At 39.7% G+C, this 26088-nt stretch overlaps 1 protein-coding gene across 2 annotated transcripts in view; it reads right to left on the bottom strand.

Moving 5' to 3' along the window:
- CHCHD3 (coiled-coil-helix-coiled-coil-helix domain containing 3) overlaps positions 1-26088 on the bottom strand; it is a 314451-nt gene that overhangs the window by 131991 nt on the left and 156372 nt on the right. The window lies entirely within an intron of this gene.

The raw sequence follows: 26088 nt of genomic DNA, 5'->3' as shown, positions 1-26088 counted from the left end.
CTTCTTTTTACAAAATTAAAAATCAAGTAATAAAATATTTATTCTTGAAAAAAATAATGATAAAGATGCTTACTTTTGAATGTTTTTCAAGCTAAATTTAAAAATGCATTTCTTTGAAATCTTGCCATTTGGAACAACATGGATGGACCTAGAGGGTATTATGCTAAGTAAAATAAGGCACACAGAAAAGAGAAATATTGTATGATTTCACTTATATGTGGAATCTACAAAACAAAACAATGAACAAACATAGCCAAACAGAAACAGAGTCATAGATACAGAGAAGAAACAGACTGTCAGAGGGGAGGGGTGTGGGGAGGAGAGAAATAGGTGAGGGAGATTAAGAGGCAAACTTCCAGTTACAAAATAAATGATTCACAAATGTGAAATGTACCGTGTGGGGAATGTAGTCTATAATTAGTTAATATCTTTGTATGGTGACAGATGGCAACTAGACTTATTATGGTGATCATTTTGTAATGTACAGAAATATCGAATCACTATGGTGTGCACCAGGAACTAACACAGTGTTGTATGTCAATTATACTTCAAAAACAAACGAACAAAAAGACTCATAGAAAAAGAGATCATACTTGTGACTACCAGAGATGAAGAGACGGGGGAGGGGGAATTAGACGAAGGTAGTAAAGAGGTACAAATTTCCAGTTGCAAGATACATTAATATTAGGAATGTAATGTCCAACATGATAAGATAATTAATACTGCTCTACCTTATAAATGAAAGTTCATAAGAGGGTAAATCCTATGAGTTCACAAGGAAAAGCATTTTTTTTTCTATTTCTTTAATGTTGTATCTATATGAGATGATGGATGTTCACTAAACTTATTGTGGTCATGATGATGTAAGTCAAATCATTATGCTGTACACCTTAACCTTATACAGTGCTGCATGTCAATTATATCTCAAAACTGGAGGAGAATGAAAAAATGCATTTCTTAAACTGTTGTTTCTACTTTTATTATGTTTAAGTACCTTTATCTCGGAGAGAACAGAACTCCTTACAATACCCCATGTTAGAAAAGTTTTTAACATATTTTTTGTTCAATGAATGTTGAATACATGCCTGACTAGTAACTTTAAGAAATAATAGAAGTATATATTTTGGCATTCCCATTCTTGTGCCATATTTTCTTTGCAACATGATCAAGGGTCACCTGGCTCAACTGGTGTAAGGGTGACTGTCACTATATGCTTAATTTAGGTGAACCCATTGGCTCATTTGTTGTAGATCATTGTTTTGCTACTTACTTTGACTTCAATATCCTGCAGCATGTTAAAAACAAAGAAACAGTTATTTAACAATGTAAGTACTTTTTTTTTCCCCTAATGTCAACCAAGAAATCTGATAGATAGTATCTAAAATGCACATCAAAGACAGCAATGGGGGGCTTCCCTGGTGGCACAGTGGTTGAGAATCTGCCTACTAATGCAGGGGACACGGGTTCGAGCCCTGGTCTGGGAAGATCCCACATGCTGCAGAGCAACTAGGCCCGTGAGCCACAACTACTGACCCTGCGCGTCTGGAGCCTGTGCTCCGCGACAAGAGAGGCCGCGATAGTGAGAGGCCCATGCACTGCGATGAAGAGTGGCCCCGCTTGCCACAACTAGAGAAAGCCCTCGTACAGAAACGAATACCCAACACAGCAAAAAATAAATAAATAAACTGGGGGAAAAAAAAAAGACAGCAATGGGGAAAAAAATAAGAGGACTTGCTTAAACTTGGCACACATTTAAATGTGACTGTGCTATTACAGTGTGAATAGAAGATTTCAATGAAAAGTTCATGCTGCTTGGAATAATTAAAAAACAAAATATTGAGGTTAGATAAAATACATGTATATGCAAGTACATAATCTATGACTCCCTGATACAGCACAGTAAAAACCTCACTAGTCTGTCAGGAATATAAAAGAAAAAGTAAATGGAGAAAGAATTTTTGATAAAGTTACGTGTGAAGAAAATATGCATGACTATATGATCTAAAGAGAAAAGATCTTTCTAAATTCAACACATACCTCCAAAATATAAAGGATATGCAAAAGAATGGATTTATGAGAACTTCCATTAAATAAAAAACATTAAATAAAATGAATAAGCAAATGACAAAGAAATACCAACCTCTAACTGTGAAATTAGTGTTACTAACATATAGAACACTTAAAAAATAAGCCCTCCACCCCACCCCGCTCCCCAGAAGAGCCAAGAGAGAAACATGCAAATGACATAGACTGGCAATTCACACAAAATGGTAAATAATAAACACATTAAAAAAAACCCCAACCCCACAAGAAATCAAAAAATGAAAATTAAAATAACAAAATTCCATAATTCATCTATAAAATTTTAAAATATAAAAATAATATTGCCCAGGATACAGGAAAAACAAGCTCTTCAAGACACTGTCTGTCAGAATGTAAACTGGCACAAGTATTTTAAAAATCCATTTGACAAAATGTAAATAAGTTTGAAAACTGTACATATGCACTGAGATCTAAACACTCCACTTTTAGGACTTGAGTAATTATGGCAACATGCAAAGATATTCATGGTAAGATTATTTAGAAGTGCAAAGAAACAAAAACAAAAACCAATCTAGGGACTTCCCTGGTGGCACAGTGGTTAAGAATCCACCTGCCAATGCAGGGAACACCGGTTTGATCCCTGGTCTGGGAAGATCCCACATGCCGCAGAGCAAATAAGCCCATGTGCCAAAACTACTGAGCCCGTGCGCTCTAGGGCTCGTGTGCATCAACTACTGAAGCCCGCGCACCTAGAGCCCGTGCTCCACAACAAGAGAAGCCACCGCAATGAGAAGGCTGGGCACCTCAACCAAGAGTAGCTGCCGCTCTCCACAACTGGAGAAAGCCCACATGCAGCAACAAAGACCCAACGCAGCCAAAAAAAAAAGGACAAAAAACCCCACAAAAAAACCAATCTAACAGTTAAATTAAAATATACTAAGAAAAAGAAAAAGACTATAAACAGAAAGGACAGTATGATTTCTTTTTTTGTAGGGAAGAAGAAAAAAACAAAAGACCAGAAGGATATTCAACAGAAGTTATAGCAGGGTGGTAAGCTTATGGATAGTTTCCAATTATTTTTCTTTATATTTCCCATATTAAAAATAAACACACTTTGTAGTCAAAAGACAAAGGAGGTAATTTTTTGAGGTGAGGGAACTATTCTGCTTCTTGATCATGGTGGTGGTTAGATAAGTGCATGCATTTGTCAAAACTCAAACAACTGTATATCACAAAGAATGAATTTAACTGTATAAAAATTTTAAGTCGATCCAAATAAGGCATATTAAAATTCATAAAAACAACTATATAAATATATGGATGTGTGTGTGTATATCTCTATTACTGTTAATTTGCTTATCAGTTAGCCAATTCCACTTCTAGGCATTTAATCCTAGGAAATATTAAGAAAAGCACACAAACATAGCTAAGAAAATGCAAACAACGTTATTTAAAGCAACAAAAAAGTGGGAACAACAGAGGTCTGTGTAAATAAGATATGGTCCAACAACAGGATATTTATTATGAAGATTTCAGTCTAGCCATAATGATTAAACATTGAGAGCCATTAAAAAATAATGTTTTAATAGAGTAATTGATTTTTTAACTCAAAATATTAAAGGGGGGAGAATGGTCACAAATTACCATGTATACTGAGTTCCTAACTTTGGTTAATAAACAGGGGTAGGGGACAGAAGGGAAGAACAGGGCAAGTTGAGCATCCAGTTATGTAGACATAGAAAAAGTGTAATGTATGCTAAGATGTTAACAGTGGATACGATACGCATAGTGGGATAGTTTTCTTACTTAGACCATTCTCTATTTTCCAAAATTTCTAGAACAAAGTTATACTTCTTTAATCAAAAAAATATTTTTTAAACATATCACATACATTTACCTTTGACTATCAGGTGGAAACGTAACATGGTACAAAAGCTGTAAGAGTGAGTGATTCAGCAATTATATTAACAACCAAAAAAATGTAACAACTTGAACCGTTATTTATAGCATGGAAATTATTTTACTTACTAAATGCTTAATGTGTTAGCACTTGATTCTCTCCCCCATTAAATGCATGACATTACCCACCATGGTTCTTAAAACATTTTCACTAAATAATGTTGCTTTTGTTCACATATAGTTGCACAGTGAGATTTCTTCTTTTAAGCAAAGAAAACGTAACAGATATTCTATTACAGCTACTTAGAAAACACTACGAATTCAATACCACAAGTATACTGCTTCAGCCTAATATGGACTACACCAACCACCAAATTTAATTTTGAGAGGCTGATTACAACCTAAATAAAGGATATGCAGAAATATCCATATTCACTTTTCTAAGACATAAATCCTTGGAATTTTTTTTAAAGCAACATGCCAAAAGGTCAGATATGCATACTGAAGAGGAACTACCTCCAAAGCCCTGAAAACACCCAACCACAGGCTAACAACACAAATCTCTCCCTAGACTGTCAACAGAATCAATAGTCTGAGATCTACTGGGGACAATAACAGAGCAAGAAAGATGGCCACACCACCTCAGTGGCACATTGCTTTGAAACAGTTAATGTGAGGCTGGGAGGGAAAGTCACACAAATGAATCCTGAAAGTTACATAAGCCTGGGATACACTGACTAAGCTAATAGCTGCCAAGGATGGAGAGTCACACGCAACTTAAGAAAAAGCGGTAAACCAACTGCAAGGAATAAAACTTCTATGTATAACTCTAACAGACATGGAATCACTGTACACGAACAAATGAAAACAAAGAGGATTAAAACATTATTCACTGTTATAGCAGAATTGTTTCTTAGGGGAAAAAAATGGATATAAAAAGTTTCCACCCGCCTCCTGTTTGCTATTCCTCCTAGAGAGGCAATGTGTACTCATTAGTTTTCAGATCCTGTTAGATTTGGGATAACGTGATTGGGCTTGAAAACATGACAGAAAATGCCTAAGTGGATCATTATGGAAAACAAGAGCATCCTATATACAAGAGAAAGAAAATAAGGAAATTAAGTTTTAAGAAACCCAACACATAAACATTTTGATGTTTTCACTCAGTGTTGGTAGCAGATTCAAAATGAAGTAAACGACACGTATTTATTTCCTTAAAGACTTGCCTCTTTTCAGAAGAGACCTGAAGGTGTTTACAACAAAGGATATAATGAGGCCAAGGGAAGTAAAAAGTGGGATTACATCTATGACAATAAAGGTAACTTTCCATGTACCCTTCCATGTATGTTCCTAGAGAAGTCTTCATAGCAACAACTTTTTGGCATGTTAACTCAGCCCTCTTATGCCTGGCTGCTCCTGGGGACTGAGATATGGCACAGGGTGCACAGCACTGTTCAGAGGCAGTACTGTTACTTCGCACATGAAGTACAAAGCATGTAAGGGAAGATTCTGTGCTACAGGAAAGCTTGTACAGTTTAAATGACAAAGTTTCTTGAAGTGCCAGTGTTCAATTTTAATAGCTCAAGGTAGAATAAAAAGCAGGTATCAGCTCAATTTTCCATGGGATGATGTTATGAAGCCAGAAATTACTAGGATTGAGAAAAGGTAACAACTCTAAATCAATCTAAATAGGAAATCCCTATAACTACACTTCGTATAGTTCTAAATCTTATAACAAATCTGAAACACACATATAATGAACTGGGAAAGATTTAATCTTTCACAATCATATGGATAATCTGTGGTAGGCGAAAATCAACCTATATATCTATCAACTCAAACAGGCAAAAATAAGAGCAGGGAAAAGAGCTTTATTCTGTGTCAGAACTACATATAAACCACAATACAAATGAAATAAAATTATATGCTGACATGTAACAGAGAGAAAGAATGGAAATATCCAAAGGGGTTGAACCATAAACTTATACGGTAATACTACATTTAGAAGGAATAGACATGATCACTGTGAATATCAATTAGTGTAACAAAATAACTAAAGTGGCCATGTATTCAATTAGCTGAATACTAGAGTTTTGTTACAAATTAGAAATTACATAGGGTTCACTGAGCCTTTATCAAGTGGCATTAATAAACAAAGACTTATACTCAAAGCACTGTTTTCCAAACTATACCAGAAGGTGACCTTCAAAAGGGTAACTCAACTACGTGAACCTGAACGATGCCCATCCTATTATCAACTTTAGCATAATTTTCAATGACTACTTAGAGGCATTAAGCACAAGCTATGAGCAAACCCCAGCCTGAAATATTATGTCCACTAACACAGTAAGACCTGATGGAAGTTGAATACAGGTCAAAAGATGAAAGATAAAGACCATTCTTCCAAAAGACTTCTTGATCCGAAGTCTGAAAGTCACATCCAACCCCCCAGGATTTGATCAAGTCCATTTGTTTCGGCTTATTTTGTCTTTCCATAAAAAGCTTCAAGACCCTGGTCCACATGTCAGCTTTTTCATACTGATAACTTACTGGAAACAGCCTATCGAACATGTCCCCTGCAATTTGGGGGCACATCTGCCTATTCTCTTGAAAAGAGAGCAGAGGCAAAGACAGGTGGTTTTTCAAATTTAAAAAGTAGGACTTGCCTGTTGGCACAGTGTGCCAAGGCAGGGGACACGGCTTCGATCCCTGGTCTGGGAAGATCCCACATGCCGCAGAGCAACTAAGGCCACGTGCCACAACTACTGAGCGTGTGCTCTACAGCCCGCAAGACACAACTACTGAGCCCGCATGCCACAACTACTAAAGCCCGCGCACCTAGAGCCCATGCTCCGCAACAAGAGAAGCCACCACAATGAGAAGCCCGTGCACCGCAATGAAGAGTAGCCCCCGCTTGCCACAACTAGAGAAAGCCCGCAAGCAGCAACGAAGACCCAACGCAGCCATAAATAAATAAATGTTCCTTTTAGAAAAAAGTAAACCAACAATGAAGTGAGGAGGTTGTCAGGTACATAAATTAGAACAGAAAGCGACCTAGTGGTACTTTGCTTTAAATTTTTCCAGTAGTTCTCTCATAACATTTGTGCACATTGTGCTACTTGACAAAAGCAGCAAAACCAAGTGCTAGATGAAATGAGAAACAATTTTACAAGCTTTCTTCTATAGCTTTAGAGAGAAAAAAACATTTTTAAAACATATATTTACTTCTCTAGCTTTCCAGTGTAATTCAGAGCTTACTAGGACTATGACGTACTCGGAAATCCACTTGGTGGGGAGTCAGGAGACCTGGATGCCCATTTTAGCACTGCTACATCACCGGGTGACCATGCACTGACCCAGTCCAGACCCCTACCCAAGTTCCAAAACTCCTTTTGAATGTTCTTCCTTCATGTGGTTTTTGCCATGTCATACCCTGCTGCCTCTCACATTTTTACACCTAATAAAACTTTTCCACATATCTCTTGGGGTATCTGTTTTTGACTTTGTCTTGTATTATACATGTTTACTTACCCACTGTTCCTCTCCTCAACTTTAGACTCTCGAAGATAAGAAAAGAGATTTACTCCTCTCTCTTCCACAAAGGAAACACTCAGGACAGGGTAGCCAAAAGGAAATTAAGTGCATCGAGGGGAAGAGTTTGTAGGAGAGGTAAGTAGACAGCTTCTGGGAAACAAATCTGTCACAGGATGCGAGATTTACTTCAAAGTACTACAGCATACTCAGGGTGATATTATGCGTACACATTACTTAGATTAAGCTCTGGAATAGGTGCTGCCAGCATATTAGTCAAGAATGCACAATCCAGAAGCAATCAGCAAGTATTCTTATCGAAAATTCAAATCTGGAAGCTCAAAAAGTAGGGGTTGCTACAACTAGGGCTTCACTCATCCATGTCTTGATCAACAACAATGTTTTGCCAGTTAGCACAGTGACTGTTGGAATTAAGATTTTATTAGCGAAAATGGTTCGTTAACTAGCATGATAAATGTTAGATGTTCTATCAGTAAAATGAAAACTATGGAAAAGATATAAGGGTTAGCTAACATATTATAAAGATACTCCTACACCTGCTGTGTGAAGAAGTTATGAGAATATTCAAGGCGATGAGAACAAGGCCTGTAGCTTCAACTATAGGGAGGGTGCCTCAGGCTTGATCTCTCAACAGTCTTGTGTGCAGGCTTTGGTTTAGGGCAGAGATTCTCACCTTTGGCACCACTGCTACTTTGGGCCAGATCGCTCCTTACTGAGGAGCGCTGTCCTGTGCATCAGAACGTTTAGCAGCGTACCTGGCCTCTATGATGCCTGTAGCACTGCCCACACAAGCCATGAAAACCAAAATTGCTTCCAGACTTTACCAAATGTCCCCCGGGAGGCAAAATTCCCCCTGCTGAGAACCACTGGTCTAAGAGGGCTGCTGGCTGTCTAAGGCCAACTATAAGCAGCCTCCTCTGCCTCAGGTGACCCTTCCCTGCAAAAAGCACTTAAAAGAAGAGACAACTGGGACTTCACTGAGTTTTACAGGACAGGTTGTATGAACCATTTTATACCTGCTTGCGAATAAATTTTTGTTGAGTAAATGTCTGCATGTATTGTAGAACAGGGCTGGAGACTTGTTCACGTTATAACCTGGTTGTAGGGCTGCCTGCAAAGGTATAATGTAGAAAAGCAATGAGAGTGGCTCACATGTATGTAAGGTAGTTAATCATGTCCCAGTGAGAGAAGAAATTGCAAGTTTTAATTCATTCTTTTTGAACTAAGTAAGAAAAGCACAAAACAGGAACATAGGTCCTGGCTTTTGTATGGCTCTCTAAAAAGAGAATCAATGCCCATATAACAAAAGATTATGAATCCATGTAACCGACGTTCAGTTCAGGCAGAACTGACAAGCACTGGCACTGGTTGTTTCACATTTGCTCTGCTTGGGCATTGACAATGCCAGACCTTTTGTTAAATATTTTATAGAACATTCCTAAGAACAGGCATGTTATGATTCCATTAAAATTTACAAGTTTCACATTACAAAGCAATGTGATATTTCAACATGAAATTTCAACATGAAAGGTGCTGAAACATTACACCTCATCAGCTCAGTGTCATATATTCTATGCTCCTCTCCCAACAGCCATTTAAAAAAAGAACACCCATCACGATACTCAGCACATAAGAACAGTAAATAAGTGCTGAGGCAAAAGTGAAATGAACTGTTAGGGATTCAGACTTCTCAAATATGCAGTTTTTATCTTCTCTAATGAGACTAGCTTTAGCTCCTAAATGTCTATGGAATGCAAACATGCATCAAGTCTTAAAGACCATGTGTAATTAAATTCAGCAACTGCATAGAAAACAAAGTTCCAGAAGCCCAAGTTCTACACAGTAAACAAATAAGGACTCTGTATCAGATAATCGTTAGTAAGCTCAGAAACTTTAAGGATAAGAATTATAATTGAAAGAGGAAAACGTGGTAAGAAGGGCCATAGTCAATAAAACTACTGTGTGATTATAAGGACTGAGAGCAGGAAGGGGCGGACTTTTATTATCAAATTCAGCTGCAGAACAGATTGGTGTTATAAGCCATTGAAAGTTACCAATTCAAAAAGGTAAGATGGACGGTGAAATGGGCCACTTTCTAAAACAAGTTCAATTCACTGCTGCTAAACCAAATCCCACTAGCTCTCATTTTCTACCAAGAAATGACTATGTTCACAATACTGGGGACTTCCCTGGTGGTCCAGTGGTTAAGAATCCACCTGCCACACTGTGGTTAAGAATCTGCCTGCCAATGCAGGGGACACGGGTTTGAGCCCTGGTCCGGGAAGATCCCACATGCCGTGGAGCAACTAAGTCCGTGTGCCACAACTACTGAGTCCGCGTGCCACAACTACTGAAGCCCACGTGCCTAGAGCCCATGCTCCGCAACAAGAGAAACCACCACAATGAGAAGCCTGCACATCGCAGCAAAGAGTAGCCCCCGCTCACTGCAAATAGAGAAAAGCCCACGTGCAGCAACAAAGAACCAACGCAGCCAAAAATAAATATTTTTTTTTAAAAAAAGAATCCGCCTGCCAATGCAGGGGACACAGGTTCGAGCCCTGGTCCAGGAAGATCCCACATCCCGCAGAGCACCTAATCCCATGTGCCACAACTACTGAGCCCACGCTCCACGACAAGAGAAGCCACCACAATGAGAAACCTGCGCACAGCAACAAAGAGTAGCCCCACTCACCACAACTAGAGAATGCCCACACACAGCAACAAAGACCCAACGAAGACCCAACGCAGCCAAAAATAAAAAATAAATTAATAAAAATAAATTTAAAAAAAAGAAAAGGATATTGGACATCCTCATCTCATTTATGGTGCTTTAAAGAAGACAGTACAGTGGAACTACATCACATGCACATTTAGCTTATGCAACTCCAACTACTCAGATTAAAGAGGCGAGCGAAAAAAGTTCAAGTAGTGTGCAGGATCCCACCCATCCCACAAGCCTGGGCCAGCTCTACTCTCGGCCTGTCTCATGTCCTGCACGCCCCAACTCTTCCCAGTGAATGAAATGCTAACGGTTCAAGGTAACTGTCATTCGCAAAATCCTCAACTGAAAGCCAACACTTCATCTAGTGCTTAACCAAAGAAACCTGCCGACCCGATAATGGGAGAAAGATAGCAATGCTGGACTCTTAAGAGTAAATGTTAACAAAGGGAATCTTTGCTTCACATGTGGATATTTTTTTTAGCCTTATTAAGATATAACTGGCAAATAAAATTCACATGCTGATGTTAAAACTAAATCTTTAAATACGATGTGACGCCACTGTGCACCAAGGGAAAACCGTAACTGGAAAAGTATTAGAAGTATAAAAATTATATTTTAAAATATCCTCAGCAATGGCCACTGGTAATGAAAGTATGAAGGAGTGCTTGGCCCTTCAAGACATCCCATTTTCCCCCAAACCTGATAATGAGGGGATTTTTTAAAATCTTTAGCCTTGGGCTTCTCTGGTGGCGCAGTGGTTGAGAGTCCGCCTGCCGATGCAGGGCACACGGGTTCGTGCCCTGGTGCGGGAAGATCCCACATGCCGCGGAGCGGCTGGGCCAGTGAGCCATGGCCACTGAGCCTGCATGTCCGGAGCCTGTGCTCCGCAACGGGAGAGGCCACAACAGTGAGAGGCCCGCATACCAAAAAAAAAAAAAAAAAAAAAAATCTTTAGCCTCTACATGAAGTTGACAGATGAATGGATAAAGAAGACGCAGTGTATATATACAACTCCAAGACAAGAGACTTCCCTGAATTCTGTAACCAGAAGAGTTGTGTCATGAAACAGTTTCTGACCCTTCCCACTAGAGCTGGAATACTACTCAGCCATGAAAAAAGGAATGAAATCATGCCATTTGCAGCAACACGGATGGACCTAGAGTATCATACTAAGTGAAGTCAGACAGAAAATGACAAATATCATATGATATCACTTATATGTGGAATCTAAAAGAAAAAAAAAAGACATAAATCAACTTATTTCCAAAACAGAAAATGAACTTATTTCCAAAACAGAGAGAGACTCACAGACACATAAAACAAAGTCATGGTTACCAAAAGGGAAAGTGGGGTGGGGGGAGAGATAAATTAGGAGGCTGAGATTAACATGTATACACTATTATGTATAAAACAGATAACCAACAAGGTCCTACTGTATAGTACAGGGAACTATACTCAATATTATGTAATAACCTATAAGGGGAAAGAATCTTTAAAAAATTTATATATACGTATAAATGAATCACTGTCCTGTACACCTGAAACTTACACGCTATTGTAAATCAACTATGCTTCAATATACATATATGCATACATACATAAAATCTTTAGCCTCTGTATGAAGTCTCCAGTTTAATTGAGCAAGGAAATGAGGTTGAGAGATGAGACTGTGGGAATAACTACTGATAAACTCAAGCTTGAACAAAGCAAGAAGGGAAAGAAGTCCTAGAGGGGAATGGAAAGAAGAGAATGAACCCAAACCATGAACCATCCATCTGGAAAGCAGAGAAGTACACAGAAGAGGATGTAAATAATCCACTTCGGTTCCTGGAGCTGGCTGCAGAAGTAGGAAAAAACCGCCACTACTGCCCATCACAGGGGTCATGCTGAATCAGACCTCTTTCTGACTCATTCATCAAGCCTAGCTAGCTCAGACTTAGCTTTGTTCTCATCCTTATTTGTATACTGGTGTGGAAGGACCATACAAAGCAGAGAACTCTGGAAACACAAATTCCAGAATTCCTTGGCACACTGGGGAGTACCTTTCATCAGAGGTCTGCTAACAAGAAACTCAAAAACAGACATAACCAAAATGTCAATGTATAATTTTTAACATCCTATATCACTTTTAAAGACCTAAGACTACATAATCACATTAGAAAAGCCTCACAAACACAGCAATGAAATCACATTATAAAGCCTCACTACACCCACTTTGTTTGTTTATTAATATGCTTACTTATCCATTTATTCTTATAGTTTAGGAAACAGCTGCAGACAAGAGACTTCCCTGAATTCTGTAACCAGAAGAGTTGTGTCATGAAACAGTTTCTGACCCTTCCCACTAGAGCTCATTAAGCAGACCCCACCCGTAGGTCTGTACCCAAGAAATAAAAAGCAACCTTGTAACTTTGATTTGGTTTTGCCTGCTGGGAAGTCAGAATGTTATTAACTATTTGACATGATATCCTGCCTGCTTTACGGTTATGGCTATCATTTTAATTATATATTATCTTCGTGGCTTAACAATCATCCTCCTGTGAGTATAATTTTCATTCATCCATCATTTGATCAGATGCTAGAAAGCTCCTAGCAACAGTTCAGACTGAGAAGTTCAGTGATCAGACTGCAGCTCAGAGGAAGTGACCCCCACTCTCAAAGCCACTAAAACCAAGTACTCGAAAAATGATGATCTTAATGACAAACCGTGAAAGACATTTGATGCCATATTTATCAGTTACCAAAAACACTCAGACAAAATGAGAAAGAATCATATACATTTGAAGCAGGAATATACCTTACGAACAAACTAAGGTCCTCAGATGTTAAAGATCTAATTCTGGGACAGGTCAACTCTCATGAGATCATAAAGCTACTTAGTCATGAGTTAAGAAGAGAATATAGGTTATCCTGACTCACATTTAACACTGGCATACTAAACAGTATCTCAGATGCTCTTAAATACCTGCCTGTGAATAAGAAAAATGAATCCCAAAATAAAAATTATTATTATTCCAAACCTAACATCACTGACCCCCCCCCAAAAAAAATCCATATATGTTTAAAAGCTACATTTGCATAGGTGATCATCTACAGAGCTTCTAAGATGCAATTCCTTTCCAGGGGCGTTTACTATCTGAAATGAGCACCGCAGAAGTGGACAAAGATATTACAGACCACAAATCAAAACAGCTGCATGAAAATATGTTCACTAAAACTAACAGACATATATGTTAAGCATAAATACCAAGAAGTGTAAGTTATTTAGTATGGTAAATATTTTGCTGAAAGCTCAGCATTGGTCCTTTAAAAATTTACAATATTGGCCAGCTTTTCTATTTTTTAAAGTGTTCTGTGATCCTTGCCACTTGTCACCTTGAACAGACTATTCCAGGCTACAGTAAAGAATTAGTGCTTTTTTCTAACTGAACTAAAAAGACATCCCATTTGCTTTGAAAAAATGGCTACCACCTGCTATTAATCTGAAACTGAAAACAAGCAGTGTAATGAAATTTAGCAAGTTAACACCCCCTCCACCACTTTTCTGAAAGAAGAGCATAAATGACATTTCATAATCTTCCCCAAAAATATAAGAGTTCTAAGAAATAGGTTTATATTTTACTAATCATAAACTCCAAACGGCATATGAGATTATTAAAAACCAGACACTGTGCTGTTGACAAGCCTGGTTTAAGCTCTGAAGGAATTCCCTCCTAAGTCCCCCCATCTTTTTCCTTTATTCTTTTAGTCTGGTGTCAGATGAATACAAGCAGTAATGACAGACACGATCAAGGAAGAACTGGCTGAATGTGTGTAAAAAGACTGCTTAGCTGGTCTTTGCAAACAGCTATCTTTTGTCCTGTTGGAGCTTTCTGTCACCTGAGGTAACCTGCATCTTCAAGAGATGAAATACAACATATAACTTTTTTTTTATTGGAGTAAAATTGCTTTACAATGTTGTGTTAGTTTCTGCTGTACAATGAAGTGAATCAGGTATACGTATACACATATCCCCTCCCTCTTGGACCTCCCTCCTACCCCCTCCACCCCACCCATCTAGGTCCTCACAGAGCACCCGAGCTGAGCTCCCTGTGCTATACAGCAGGTTCCCACTAGCTATCTATTTTACTCATGGTGGTGTATTTATGTGAAACCTAATCTCCCAATTCGTCCCACCCTTCCCTTCTCCCCATGCCCACATGTCCATTCTCTATGTCTACGTCTCTATTCGTGCCCTACAAATGGGTTCATCTACACCATTTTTCTAGATTCCACATACATGCATTAATATACGATACTTGTTTTTCTCTTTCTGTCTTACTTCACTCTGTATGACAGACTCTAGGTCCATCCACATCTCTACAAATGACCCAATTTCATTCCTTTGTACAGCTGAGTAATATTCCATTGTATATATGTACCATGTCTTCTTTATCCATTCATCTATCTTTGGACATTTAGGTTGTTTCCATGTCCTGGCTATTGTAAATAGTGCTGCAATGAACACTGGGGCACATGTGTCCTTCTGAATTATGGTTTTCTCAGGGTATATGCCCAGTAGTGGGACTGCTGGGTCATATGGTAGTTCTATTTTTAGCTTTTTAAGGAACCTCCATACTGTTCTCCATAGTGGCTGTATCAATTTACATTCCCACCAACAGTGCAAGAGGGTTCCCTTTTCGCCAAGCCCTCTCCAGCATTTATTGTTTGTAGATTTTTTTTTAACATCTCTATTGGAGTACAATTGCTTTACAATGTTGTGTGAGTTTCTGCTTTATAACAAAGTGAATCAGCTATACGTATACATGTATCCCCATATCTCTTCCTTCTTGCGTCTCCCTCCCTATCCCACCCGTCTAGGTGGTCACAAAGCACCAAGCTGATCTCCCTGTGCAATGTAGCTGCTTCCCACTAGCTATCTATTTCACACTTGGTAGTGCACATATGTCAATGTCACTCTCTCACTTCGTCCAAGCTTACCCTTCCCTCTCCCCATGTCTTCAAGTCCATTCTCAACGTCTGTGTCTTTATTCCTGTCCTGCCCCCAGGTTCTTCAGAACCTTTTTTTTTTTCTTTAGGTTCCATATATATGTGTTAGCATACGGTATTTGTTTTTCTCTTTCTGACTTACTTCACTCTATGACAGGCTCTAGGTCCATCCACCTCAGTACAAATAACTCAATTTTGTTTCTTTTTATGGAGTAATATTCCACTGTATATATGTGCCACATCTTCTTTATCCATTCATCTGTCGATGGACACTTAGGTTGCTTCCATGCCCTGGCTATTGTAAACAGAGCTGCAATGAACATTGTGGTATGTGACTCTTTTTGAGTTATGGTTTTCTCAGGATATATGCCCAGTAGTGGGACTGCTGGATCATATGGTAGTTCTATTTTTAGTTTTTTAAGGAACCTCCATACTGTTCTCCATAGTGGCTGTATCAATTTACATTCCCACCAACAGTGCAAGAGAGTTCCCTTTTCTCCACGCCCTCTCCAGCACTTACTGTTTGTAGATTTTTTGATGACCATTCTGACCAGTGTGAAGTGATACCTCACAGTAGTTTTGATTTCCATTTCTCTAATAACTAGTGATGTTGAGCAGCTTTTTATGTGCCTCTTGGCCATGTGTATGCCTTCTTTGGTGAAATGTCTATTTAGGTCTTCTGCCCATTTTTTAATTGGGTTGTTTTTCTGATATTGAGCTTCATGAGCTGTTTGTATATTTTGGAGATTAATCCTTTGTCAGTTGCTTCATTTGCAAATATTTTCTCCCATTCTGAGGGTTGTCTTTTCACCTTGTTAATGGTTTCCTTTGCTGTGCAAAAGCTTTTCAGTTTCATTAGGTCCCATTTGTTTATTTTTGTTTTTATTTTCATTACTCTAGGAGGTGGGTCAAAAAGGATCTTGCTGTGATTTATGTCAAAGAGGGTTCTTCCTATGTTTTCCTCTAAGAGTTTTATAGTGTCTGGTCTTACATTTAGGTCTTTAATCCATTTTGAGTGTATTTTTGTATATGGTGTTAGGGAGTGTTCTAATCTCATCCTTTTACACGTAGCTGTCCAGTTTTCCCAGCACCACTTATTGAAGAGGCTGTCTGTTCTCCACTGTATGTTCTTGCCTCCTTTTTCATAAATTAGGTGATCATATGTGGGTGGGTTTATCTCTGGGCTTTCTATCCTGTACCATAGACCTATATTTCTGTTTCTGTGCCAGTACCATCCTGTGTTGATTACTGTAGCTTTGTAATATAGTTTAAAGTCAGGGAGCCTGATTGTTAATTGGTCTATTCTCCAAAGAGTTTCTGGAACACTTTGGAAACTGTTCCAATTTGTTTGATAGAAAGACCTGGCCACCAACTTAGTCAGCTCTAACTAAGCATACAGCATGACCCAAGCAGACTATACATAATTCACGGCCATCCATAAATGACCCTGGAGCACTCTGAATAAAGCAAACCCTATATACATGCTAACATGTTCAGTTAAATGCTAAAATAATTCACTTACCTGAAGAACAAAATAAACTTAATGTACCTATTCATTTATTTGACAACACTCAATGAAACCTATTTTATGAAGATCATCCAACTACCCTACTAGCCACAGCAGAACACAATGAATAACCGGCATCTCACTCAATGACCACAAATCACAATCCTAAAGCTCCAGTTTACATATGGAGCTATAAAACTAGCAACAATCCATCCCTGTCTACAAATGCTGTTTTTCAAGAATTTACAAAGTGGGGTGGAGGGCGGCACACAGGTTGTATAAACAAACAACCGTACTAAAAGATAATATATGATAAGGACAGTGAATGCTGCAAGGGAAATAAAAGATCTGATCAGCTGGACTGGTACTTGAAGACTGGATGAGTAGGATGTAGATGGGCAGAGACTGAGTCAAAGGCCACTGTAAGAAACGGGACAATAAACAGAGGTCCAGAGGAGGGAAGACAGGAGGCCTTGGCAAGCCTATTAGTTGAAGAGGGAATTACAGTATGAGGGCCAGAGAGTAAGTGGGAACTGGGCTGCAGGAAGACTTAACTGTCTGCCTAAGAGGTCTGGACTTCATCCTGTAGGCCATCGGGGTGCCTCTAAAGGTTTCTGAGTTCAATGAAAACAGCATTTTAGTAAGATTAATCTTGGTGTATAGGACGGATTAGAAAGAGGGGTGAACGCCAGTGGGGAAACCATTAAGGGGGGGCGACTGAAAGGATCCAGGTGTGAATAATAGAGGCCTACATGTGCTGAATGGCAGTTATGTTTCCACCAGCACTTTCTAAATACTGTCTAAAGTAAATGTACAGGCACTTCCCTGATGGTCCAGTGGTAAAGAATTCGCCTCACAATGCAGGGGACTTGGGTTTGATCCCTGGTCAGGGAACTAAGATCCCACATGCCGCGGGGCAACTAAGCCCATGAGCCACAACTACTGAGCTCACGCGCCTCAACTAGAGAGCCTGCGTGCTGCAAACTACAGAGCCTGTGCACTCTGGAACCTGTGAGCCACAACTACAGAGCCCACAGACCCTTGAGCCCACATGCCACAACGAGAGAGAAGCCTGCACACCGCAACAAAGAGACTGCTCACCACAAGGAAAGATCCCACGTGTCGCAGCTAAGACCCGATGCAGCCAAAAATAAAATAAAATGAATAAATAAACAATAAATAAAGTAAATGCAGAAATTCTAGTGAGAGGACAGCGAACTACAAAACTAAAAGAACAAACCATGCTCTACAACACAGGGGAACGTGCAAGAATTAACACAATGCATACTGTTAGCCATGCAAGGGAAATCTCTGAGAAGAAATAACCACTGAAACCATGTAATGTGGAAATACATTTAAGATGTCAAACACTCTAAAATAAAGAGGAAAATATAATTAACGAAAGAGGAGGACAACTGGGTACATAATGAGGTATTAGGAATTATTTTCTTTTTTTATTGAGGTACAACTGACATATTATAATGTTTCAGGTACAAAACATAATGACTGCAATGATCACAATAAGTCTAGTTAAAATACTTCGCTACACAAAAGTATTTTTCCTTGTGATAAGAACTTTTAAGATCTACTCTCTTAGCAACTTTCAAATATACAATACGATATTATTAACTACAGTCACCACAGGAAGTATTTTCTTTAGCCACCAGTGGCAGTCTATGGTTGAAAATCTGGTATTTGAGAGAATTATGCTGCCATCACATGGGAAAATATAACGGAGAGTGTTCCTTATGGCCAGTACCAATGTCTTTCCATCAAAAAGTTCAACTTTGCTACAGTCTGACACTAAGTTTAAGTCCTTTACCCTAAACAAGACTACTACATAAAATCCCCAACCTTAGGGAAAAAATATAAATCTTATATATATATGTTAATTTTAATATTTGTTCAGATATTTCAGTGAGATGTTGTTTAGTATGCCACCTTTAAAATGTGAATCAAGGTAACCTGTATTCCATTTTTAACTTACGATTTAACTAGCCTTCTGATCTTAAAAGAATCCTTTAACATGTAAGGACTTTGGTTTCTAAGGCATGGCTGAAAAGTTAAAATTCTAGACTCTCCTAAAATGAAGAGATCAATCTTTTCAACAGATGGCTTAGATGCCCCAAGAAATGGGTCAGAAGCTTAAGCCCTTGTCCTGGGTGCTGGGTCCAGGCCAGGTTGGCTCCTTTAGGTCCTGTAGACAATTCAACAAAATGGAAGACAGATCAAAGGGATAGATCTCTGAACTCAGGAGTTTGGGGAAAGCTGCTTCAAATAACAAAGATGAATAAAAACTAATAATTGTATAGCACTTAAAAAGTTTATAAATTTTTCACATTAATATCACTTAATTGCCAAAACAACACCAGGACTAAATTAAATTCTCAAAGCTATGCCTAGAATACTGCATAGCACAGACAGAAACAGTAAAATAGGCAAAAACCCTGTCAAAATTATCACCCCCATTTTACAGTAGAACACACAAAGGCTCATAGAGGTGAAATGAATTGGCCTAATCACATGGCCAATAAATGGGCAAGATGGTCTTTTATCAACCACTCCCTCATTATTACACAACTACCTTTATCACCTTCTCTACACACCCATGACAGGCTCTACTGACCATTCCCTTTTATAAACTCTCATGGCTCCAGCAGCCTATAGCACACAATTCATTCAGCAATGGCTATGGAGAAACTCCTACGTATGAGGCATTGTATAGAATGCTGTTGGTTAAGGGTGTGTTAGGTTTCTCCAGACAAACAGAACCAATAGGATATATAGATATCAAAGAGGAGATTTATTACTGGAATTGGCTCACACAGTTACGAAAGCTGAGAAGCCCTACAATCTGCCGTCTGCAAACTGGAGGACTGGGAAAGTCAGTGGGGTAGGCCTGAGAAGCAGTGAAGCTGACAGTGTAACTCTCAGTCTGAGGCTAACGGTATAAGAACACAAGGAGGGGCACTGGTGTAGGTCCTGGAGGCTGAAGGCCCAAGAACCAGGAGCTTCAATGTTCAAGCGCAAGAGAAATGGACATTCCAGTTCAAGAAGAAAGACAATTCGCCCTTCCTTTGCCTTTTTGTTCCATTCATGACCCCAACTGATTGGACAACGCCCGCCCACATAGGTGGGGGCAGACCTCTTTCCTCAGTGTACTGAACAAACGTGCTGACCCGTTCCGGGATGCTCATCCCTTCCCCTCACAGACACATGCAGAAGTAACCTTTTACTAGCTACCTGGGTATCCTTTAGCCCAGTCAAGCTGACACATAAAATTAACCATCACAGGGCAAGAGCAAGAATGAGAAGATGATCAGATACAGGTTAACCTGTAAAAAAAAAAAACTTGTATCAAGAAATAACACAAGCCGGAGTTGGGGGGGCAGGGCGGTTGGTGGGATGAATTGGGAGATTGGGATTGACATATATACACTAATATGTATAAAATGGATAACTAATAAGAACCTGCTGTATAAAAAAATAAAATTCTAAAATTAAAAAAAAGCAAGAAATAACACAAGCATATAAATAACTATAAAAATAAAAGTAAAATGTGTAGACTGAACTCCTTGGGGGTGGGGCATATATCTTCTGATCGTCGTATGGCCAGAGCCTGGCAAGTATGTAACAGACATTCCATATAGGTTTGGCGGATGGATGGATGGATGGATGAGTGCTAAGATTTCCTCTGCCTCCTACACTGTCTATATGGTTCAGGTTCCTGACAGACACAGGGAGGTTTGACTAAGGCATGCTCTTTATTCCTCGACCTTCTATTCTTATGAATTATTGGTATTTCAAGGACTGGATTTTTGACAGAGAAAGGTAAGAAAAGCGTATTTCTGAAATCCCCCTTTGTAGTTCTGTCTCCTCATTTAATATTACACATGTCTGTGTCATTTTCTCCATCTCTCTTGTTCCAAGAAACGCATCGAAACAGGTAGCTTACTATTTCCATTTCTCTTGATCCAACCCCCTCTACTTTAGCACACTGAACGTTAACAGTGTATTCTAGATCAGCGAAGGCTAGCAATTACGTGTGTCCAGGACACTCCTATAGGATGGCAGACAGATGCAAGTGTGTCACCATCCCTGACTCCCATGCCCATGGCAGAGGTCACTCAGCCATCAATGCCTTGACTCACGGAGTCTGAATGGGGCTACACAGTCCTCCCCAACACAGTGTTCTAGAGGCAGGCACTGCCAATCAATTGGAGTTGGCTGACAGTTTTCTAGACTATCCTGGCTGTCAAAACGTGCTATGGGTGGAAGAAGAGTGATTCAAACGGAAGAAAAAATTAACAGAAAACTAAGAGAAGTAAAGGAAAATAACTAAGGGGCTGCGATGTGATCACAGATTAGGCCCCAAAAACAGCATAGATATTCTGAGCCATGAAGAAACAAGAGTTAAAAGGGCATGGAGAAAATGGACAGGAAAGTTGGAGGATATGGGAGCTCCACAAACACAGAGCAGTGCCTCAGCGGTCCCAAGAGGCATGCCCAGTGTCTACACAAACACATCAAAGTTGAAGCCGGTAGAAAGAAAGCAGGCCACACTCTGGGAATCAGGTACTGACAGGGAGAATATCAGGGAAGGGCTATCGGCCCAGGAAGTGGCCAGTAGCAACTTGCCACCTGATCCAAACAGAACCAGGGGCTACCCCAGAGCATCACTGGAGTGCTGGTCAAGTTCACCCTCAGGCACAGCTCAGCAAAGACTAGTCTCAGAAATCACATGGGTAGAAAGGACAAGGCTATCTACATGGTGTCCTATTGTGCCCAGCAATCATCAGAATGCAGATGGATCAAGGGACCGATAAGAAGGCCATGGTATCCAAGGGTGGAGCAGCCCAAATTGTTTCATTATTTTCATTGCCCTCCTCCCCTCTGATTCAGTGCCTTGGGACAAACTTCATGGGGCTGTTTTTTGGCTCTGCATAACCCTTCTTTTCTAAACTGCCCCTATACCCACTGGCCCAAGCAGGTTAAGAGTTTAAAACTTTAAACTGCCCAGCAGAACACTTTTGGAATGAGTGAGTTTACTCATAAACCCAATCTGACCAAAGTAATTGAACATACACGCAAATGTGAGTAAATTAATAATGAAACATTAATTTAATTCCCTCTTTTAATTCCCTCCCCTCCCCTCAGTTGCTCCTGACTTTATCATCTTCAGCTCCTCTATCTTAGATAATAAAATAAATGTCAATTACATCAGCCAAACTAGAAACCTGGCCTATCCGTAACTCTTCCGCATCCTCTCTCTATATGCAACTCATCACCACCCCCTATCAATTTGAACTTCATGCTTCACCTTCAGGATTTTTGTTATGTTAGTTTCCCAGCATTGAAGAACTCCTGCAATTTACCTGATATTTTTCCTTAAATCAGCTCCCTTTTAAAAGTTGAATAATTAAAAGACAAAACTTTATATAACTACCATAATTGGAAAACCAGATTCAACTCTCATAAATAGAAGATAATGGGTAAAATACAAGGAAAACTATTTCTGGTTGGAAACTGTTGCCTGACCCAAGGCTCTGAGCTGAAAAATGCCCCACTTCTCTTTGATAAAAAGGTAGATGGGGCTTCCCTGGTGGCGCAGTGGTTGAGAGTCCGCCTGCCGATGCAGGGGACACGGGTTTGTGCCCCGGTCTGGGAAGATCCCACATGCCGTGGAGCGGTTAGGCCCGTGAGCCATGGCCGCTGGTCCTGCGCGTCCAGAGCCTGTGCTCCGCAACGGGAGAGGCCACAACAGTGAGAGGCCCACATACCGCAAAAAAAAAAAAGGTAGATGAGGGGCTTCCCTGGTGGCGCAGTGGTTAAGAATCCGCCTGCCAATGCAGGGGACAAGGGTTCGAGCCCTGGTCCAGGAAGATCCCACATGCCATGGAGCAACTAAGCCTGTGCGCCACAACTATTGGGCCTGTGCTCTAGAGCCCATGAGCCACAACTACTGAGCCCACGTGCCACAACTACTGAAGCACACATGCCTACAGCCCATGCTCCGCAACAAGAGAAGCCATCGCAATGAGAAGCCCACGCACTTCAACAAAGAGTAGCCCCACTAAAAACAGAACTACCATATGACCCAGCAATCCTACTACTAGGCATACACCCTGAGAAAACCATAATTCAAAAAGAGTCATGTACCACAATGTTCACTGCAGCTCTATTTACAATAGCCAGGACATGGAAGCAACCTAAGAGTCCTTCGACAGATGAATGGATAAAGACGTGGCACATATACACAATAGAATATTACTTAGCCATAAAAAAAACCCGAAATTGAGTTATTTATAGTGAGGTGGATGGACCTAGAGTCTGTCATACAGAGTGAAGTAAGTCAGAAAGAGAAAAACAAATACCGTATGCTAACACATATATATAGAGTCTAAAAAAAGAAAAAAGGTTCTGAAGAACCTAGGGGCAGGACAGGAATAAAGATGCAGACATAGAGAATGGCGTTGAGGACACAGGAAGGGGGAAGGGTAAGCTGGGACGAAGTGAGAGAGTGGCATGGACTTATATATACTACCAAATGTAAGATAGCTAGTGGGAAGCAGCCACATAATACAGGGAGATCAGCTCGGTGACTTGTGTCCACCTAGAGGGGTGGGATAGGGAGGGTGGGAGGGAGACGCAAGAAGGAGGAGATATGGGGATATAGGTATATGTATAGCTGATTCACTTTGTTACACAGAAGAAACTAACACAACATTGTAAAGCAATTATACTCCAAAAAAGATGTTAAAAAACAAAATTAAAAAAAAAGGAGTAGTCCCCACTCACCACAACTAGAGAAAGCCCGTGCGTAGCAACAAAAGACCCAACACAGCCAAAATAAATAAATAATAAAATAAGTAAAGTTATTTTTTTAAAAATGTAGATTAACAATGCTGGTGGTTAAAGACTAAAAAAATCCCCAACGATGTTGGCAGTAAAGTGCAGGGGTTCATTACATGTCACCCATAGCTGGAACTCTCAGCTTGGCACTTTAGCTCCTCTACCAACTATCTCTGTAATACTGGGCAAGCTACTTCAACCTCTCTGTGCATTCATTTCCTCATCCATAAAATGGGAGTATTAACAGTACCTCCCGTGTTATGAGATTACATGGGTTAATAGTTGCAGAACACGTAAGTCTTTATACATATACATATTTTTTTAAATAAAGAATGTAACAAACACAATGACAACACTAGGTCCTGAAGAGCATAAGACAGTAGCAACTCGATATCACAACAAATGACACTGTCCACTGTGATGAAAATTCCAGAACGCTGATAAATCAAGACCACGTCATGGACACATGACAAAGGAGAGCAATGAATGAAAATGTTGAGCTTCCAACCAAAAGGAAGGAGGGAATGCACCCTGCAATTCCTCTGCTTTGACTCTGTCAGAGATTTGGCCACTCCCCAAGTTCCACAACCTTTGATAACTATACTCAGTATGTCAGTGACGACAAAACCCTGCTTCAAGGATCTAGAAATCTAACGAGGAACAAACAGGTAATTTTAAAAATCACACTACAATGAAAAAGGTGGCATGGACCTTCAGAAAAGGGGGAAATGATGCTTATGGAGTCAGAAAAAGCTTTCCCAGGGGAGGTCAACTTTGCAAGGGGTCCTAGACGGCGAGTAGCTATCCATCCATTGGACAAGAGCAAGCGCACCCCAGGCTCCAGGAGAGAATACGAAGCCCTAAAGGCGGGAGAGCAGGGAGCAGTCAAGGAAGGGCTGGCAACACACAGGAGTACAAATCCGAAAATATGGTTTATGTGTTGTGATAGACATGTCCTAAATTTCAATGAAATATAAAAACACCTTCCTTTTCTAGACAACAGCCTTCAACCACTAAGCCTCAAAGTAAGAGAAAGGGGTATAGCTATGTCAACTCCACTACACCCTACTTGACAGAGATGTATGAGTGTGTGCTGGGGTCGGGGGAATGAACATAATCAGATTATTTAAATACATCAGTTTAGAAACAATGGGGAGGAAAGCTTCATTGACATAGCTAAAATTGAGAAGAGAAAGAAAGTTCCACAAGAGATGATGTAAAGTCCTGTAGTAGGTATCTCACAGGCTTTTGGGGGCATCCATTTGGAGAGAGCAACAGGAACCACAGCTAAGGTGAGGACAAGGGGACTTCAAGTAAGACAGAGGTGGGTGATCAAGGTGCTGGGAAACACGGGGTTGGAAAAAGACAATTCTGACAAACTTTCAAGCAGGGGGAGCCACGTCACAGGGCAGAAGCACGGCCAGGAAGCCTACAGAACTGGCATGTTGAGGGCAGATGCGGACAACTTCTATGGCTCCTTCATTCTTTCTCCTCTCGTGTTTTTCTTTTGGAGTTTTTGCCATACTCTTTCCCTCTCTTATCTTTCTACTTATCAGGAATTTCTTCTGTCTCTCTTGTCCTCTTTGTTCATATCCTCTTCTTCATTTTTACTTCCTCAATTTTTATCCTTGTCCTTAGCTAAAAATTTATGTGATGCATTAGAGGGGCGTTTTGTTTTGTTTTGAAATTCAAAAGAGGTCAAGTTGTATTTCATATTTCTGACTCTAAAAATCCCTAAGCATTAAGTCTCATCCCTACCACCTTACTGGTGGTTCGATTCCTTTTTGTTCCCTCCAGATAATTAGTAGCACTTTAGAGAAAAAATTCCTTATTGCTGGTTTAGCAAATGCACTCTTAGTTCTTTTAATAGTTGCTTACATTGCTGCCTCACCAATTTTTTAAATTAATTCTCTAATTTTTGATTTTGTGAAGATGGAGAACAAAAAGTACTAAGGACACAGTATAGTTGACACACGTAAAATTGTGATGCTTTGTGGTGAGATTTAAAAAACTAATTTTTCCCAGAAAGTAAAATGTTCTCTGGTAAGCCAAAATTAGCATTGCCATTCTGGAATCTCACACTGCAGAACTGACACATATGGGTAACAGTCCGGTGAATTCCTGAGCCTCCCCCTGAAAGGAGATTTCTAAGTCTCTTGTCTGATTATCTATTTTTCTAATTATTTCCCAATGATCTAGTGAAACCTTACTTCTTATCCCTGAATTTCACATCATTCTAACCTTTAAATCTGTTATCTCCTTCCTCTTCCACTCTTCATCCTAATGAGTTTTCTGCTGTCTGGGGTCTACCATTAAAGTGTCCTTTTGGAGAATTAGGAATAATAACTAAATCACTCAGTGGGAAAGGATATAAACTGATAGAAGTGAAACTCTGTTGAAAAGCCTCTGTCTGCCTAAATATTGTTTCCTACCACCATTCTTTATTTTCCCTATAGAATGAAAAGAACATGGTAGGAAATTATTTACAATAAAGTCTAAGTATATAATTTATTTTGAGTGCATT

The sequence above is a fragment of the Phocoena sinus genome, chromosome 9, assembly GCF_008692025.1.
Source record: "Phocoena sinus isolate mPhoSin1 chromosome 9, mPhoSin1.pri, whole genome shotgun sequence".
NCBI lineage: Eukaryota > Metazoa > Chordata > Mammalia > Artiodactyla > Phocoenidae > Phocoena > Phocoena sinus.
Note: the sequence above shows the minus strand (reverse complement) of the source record. Positions and strands in the feature narration are given on the sequence as shown.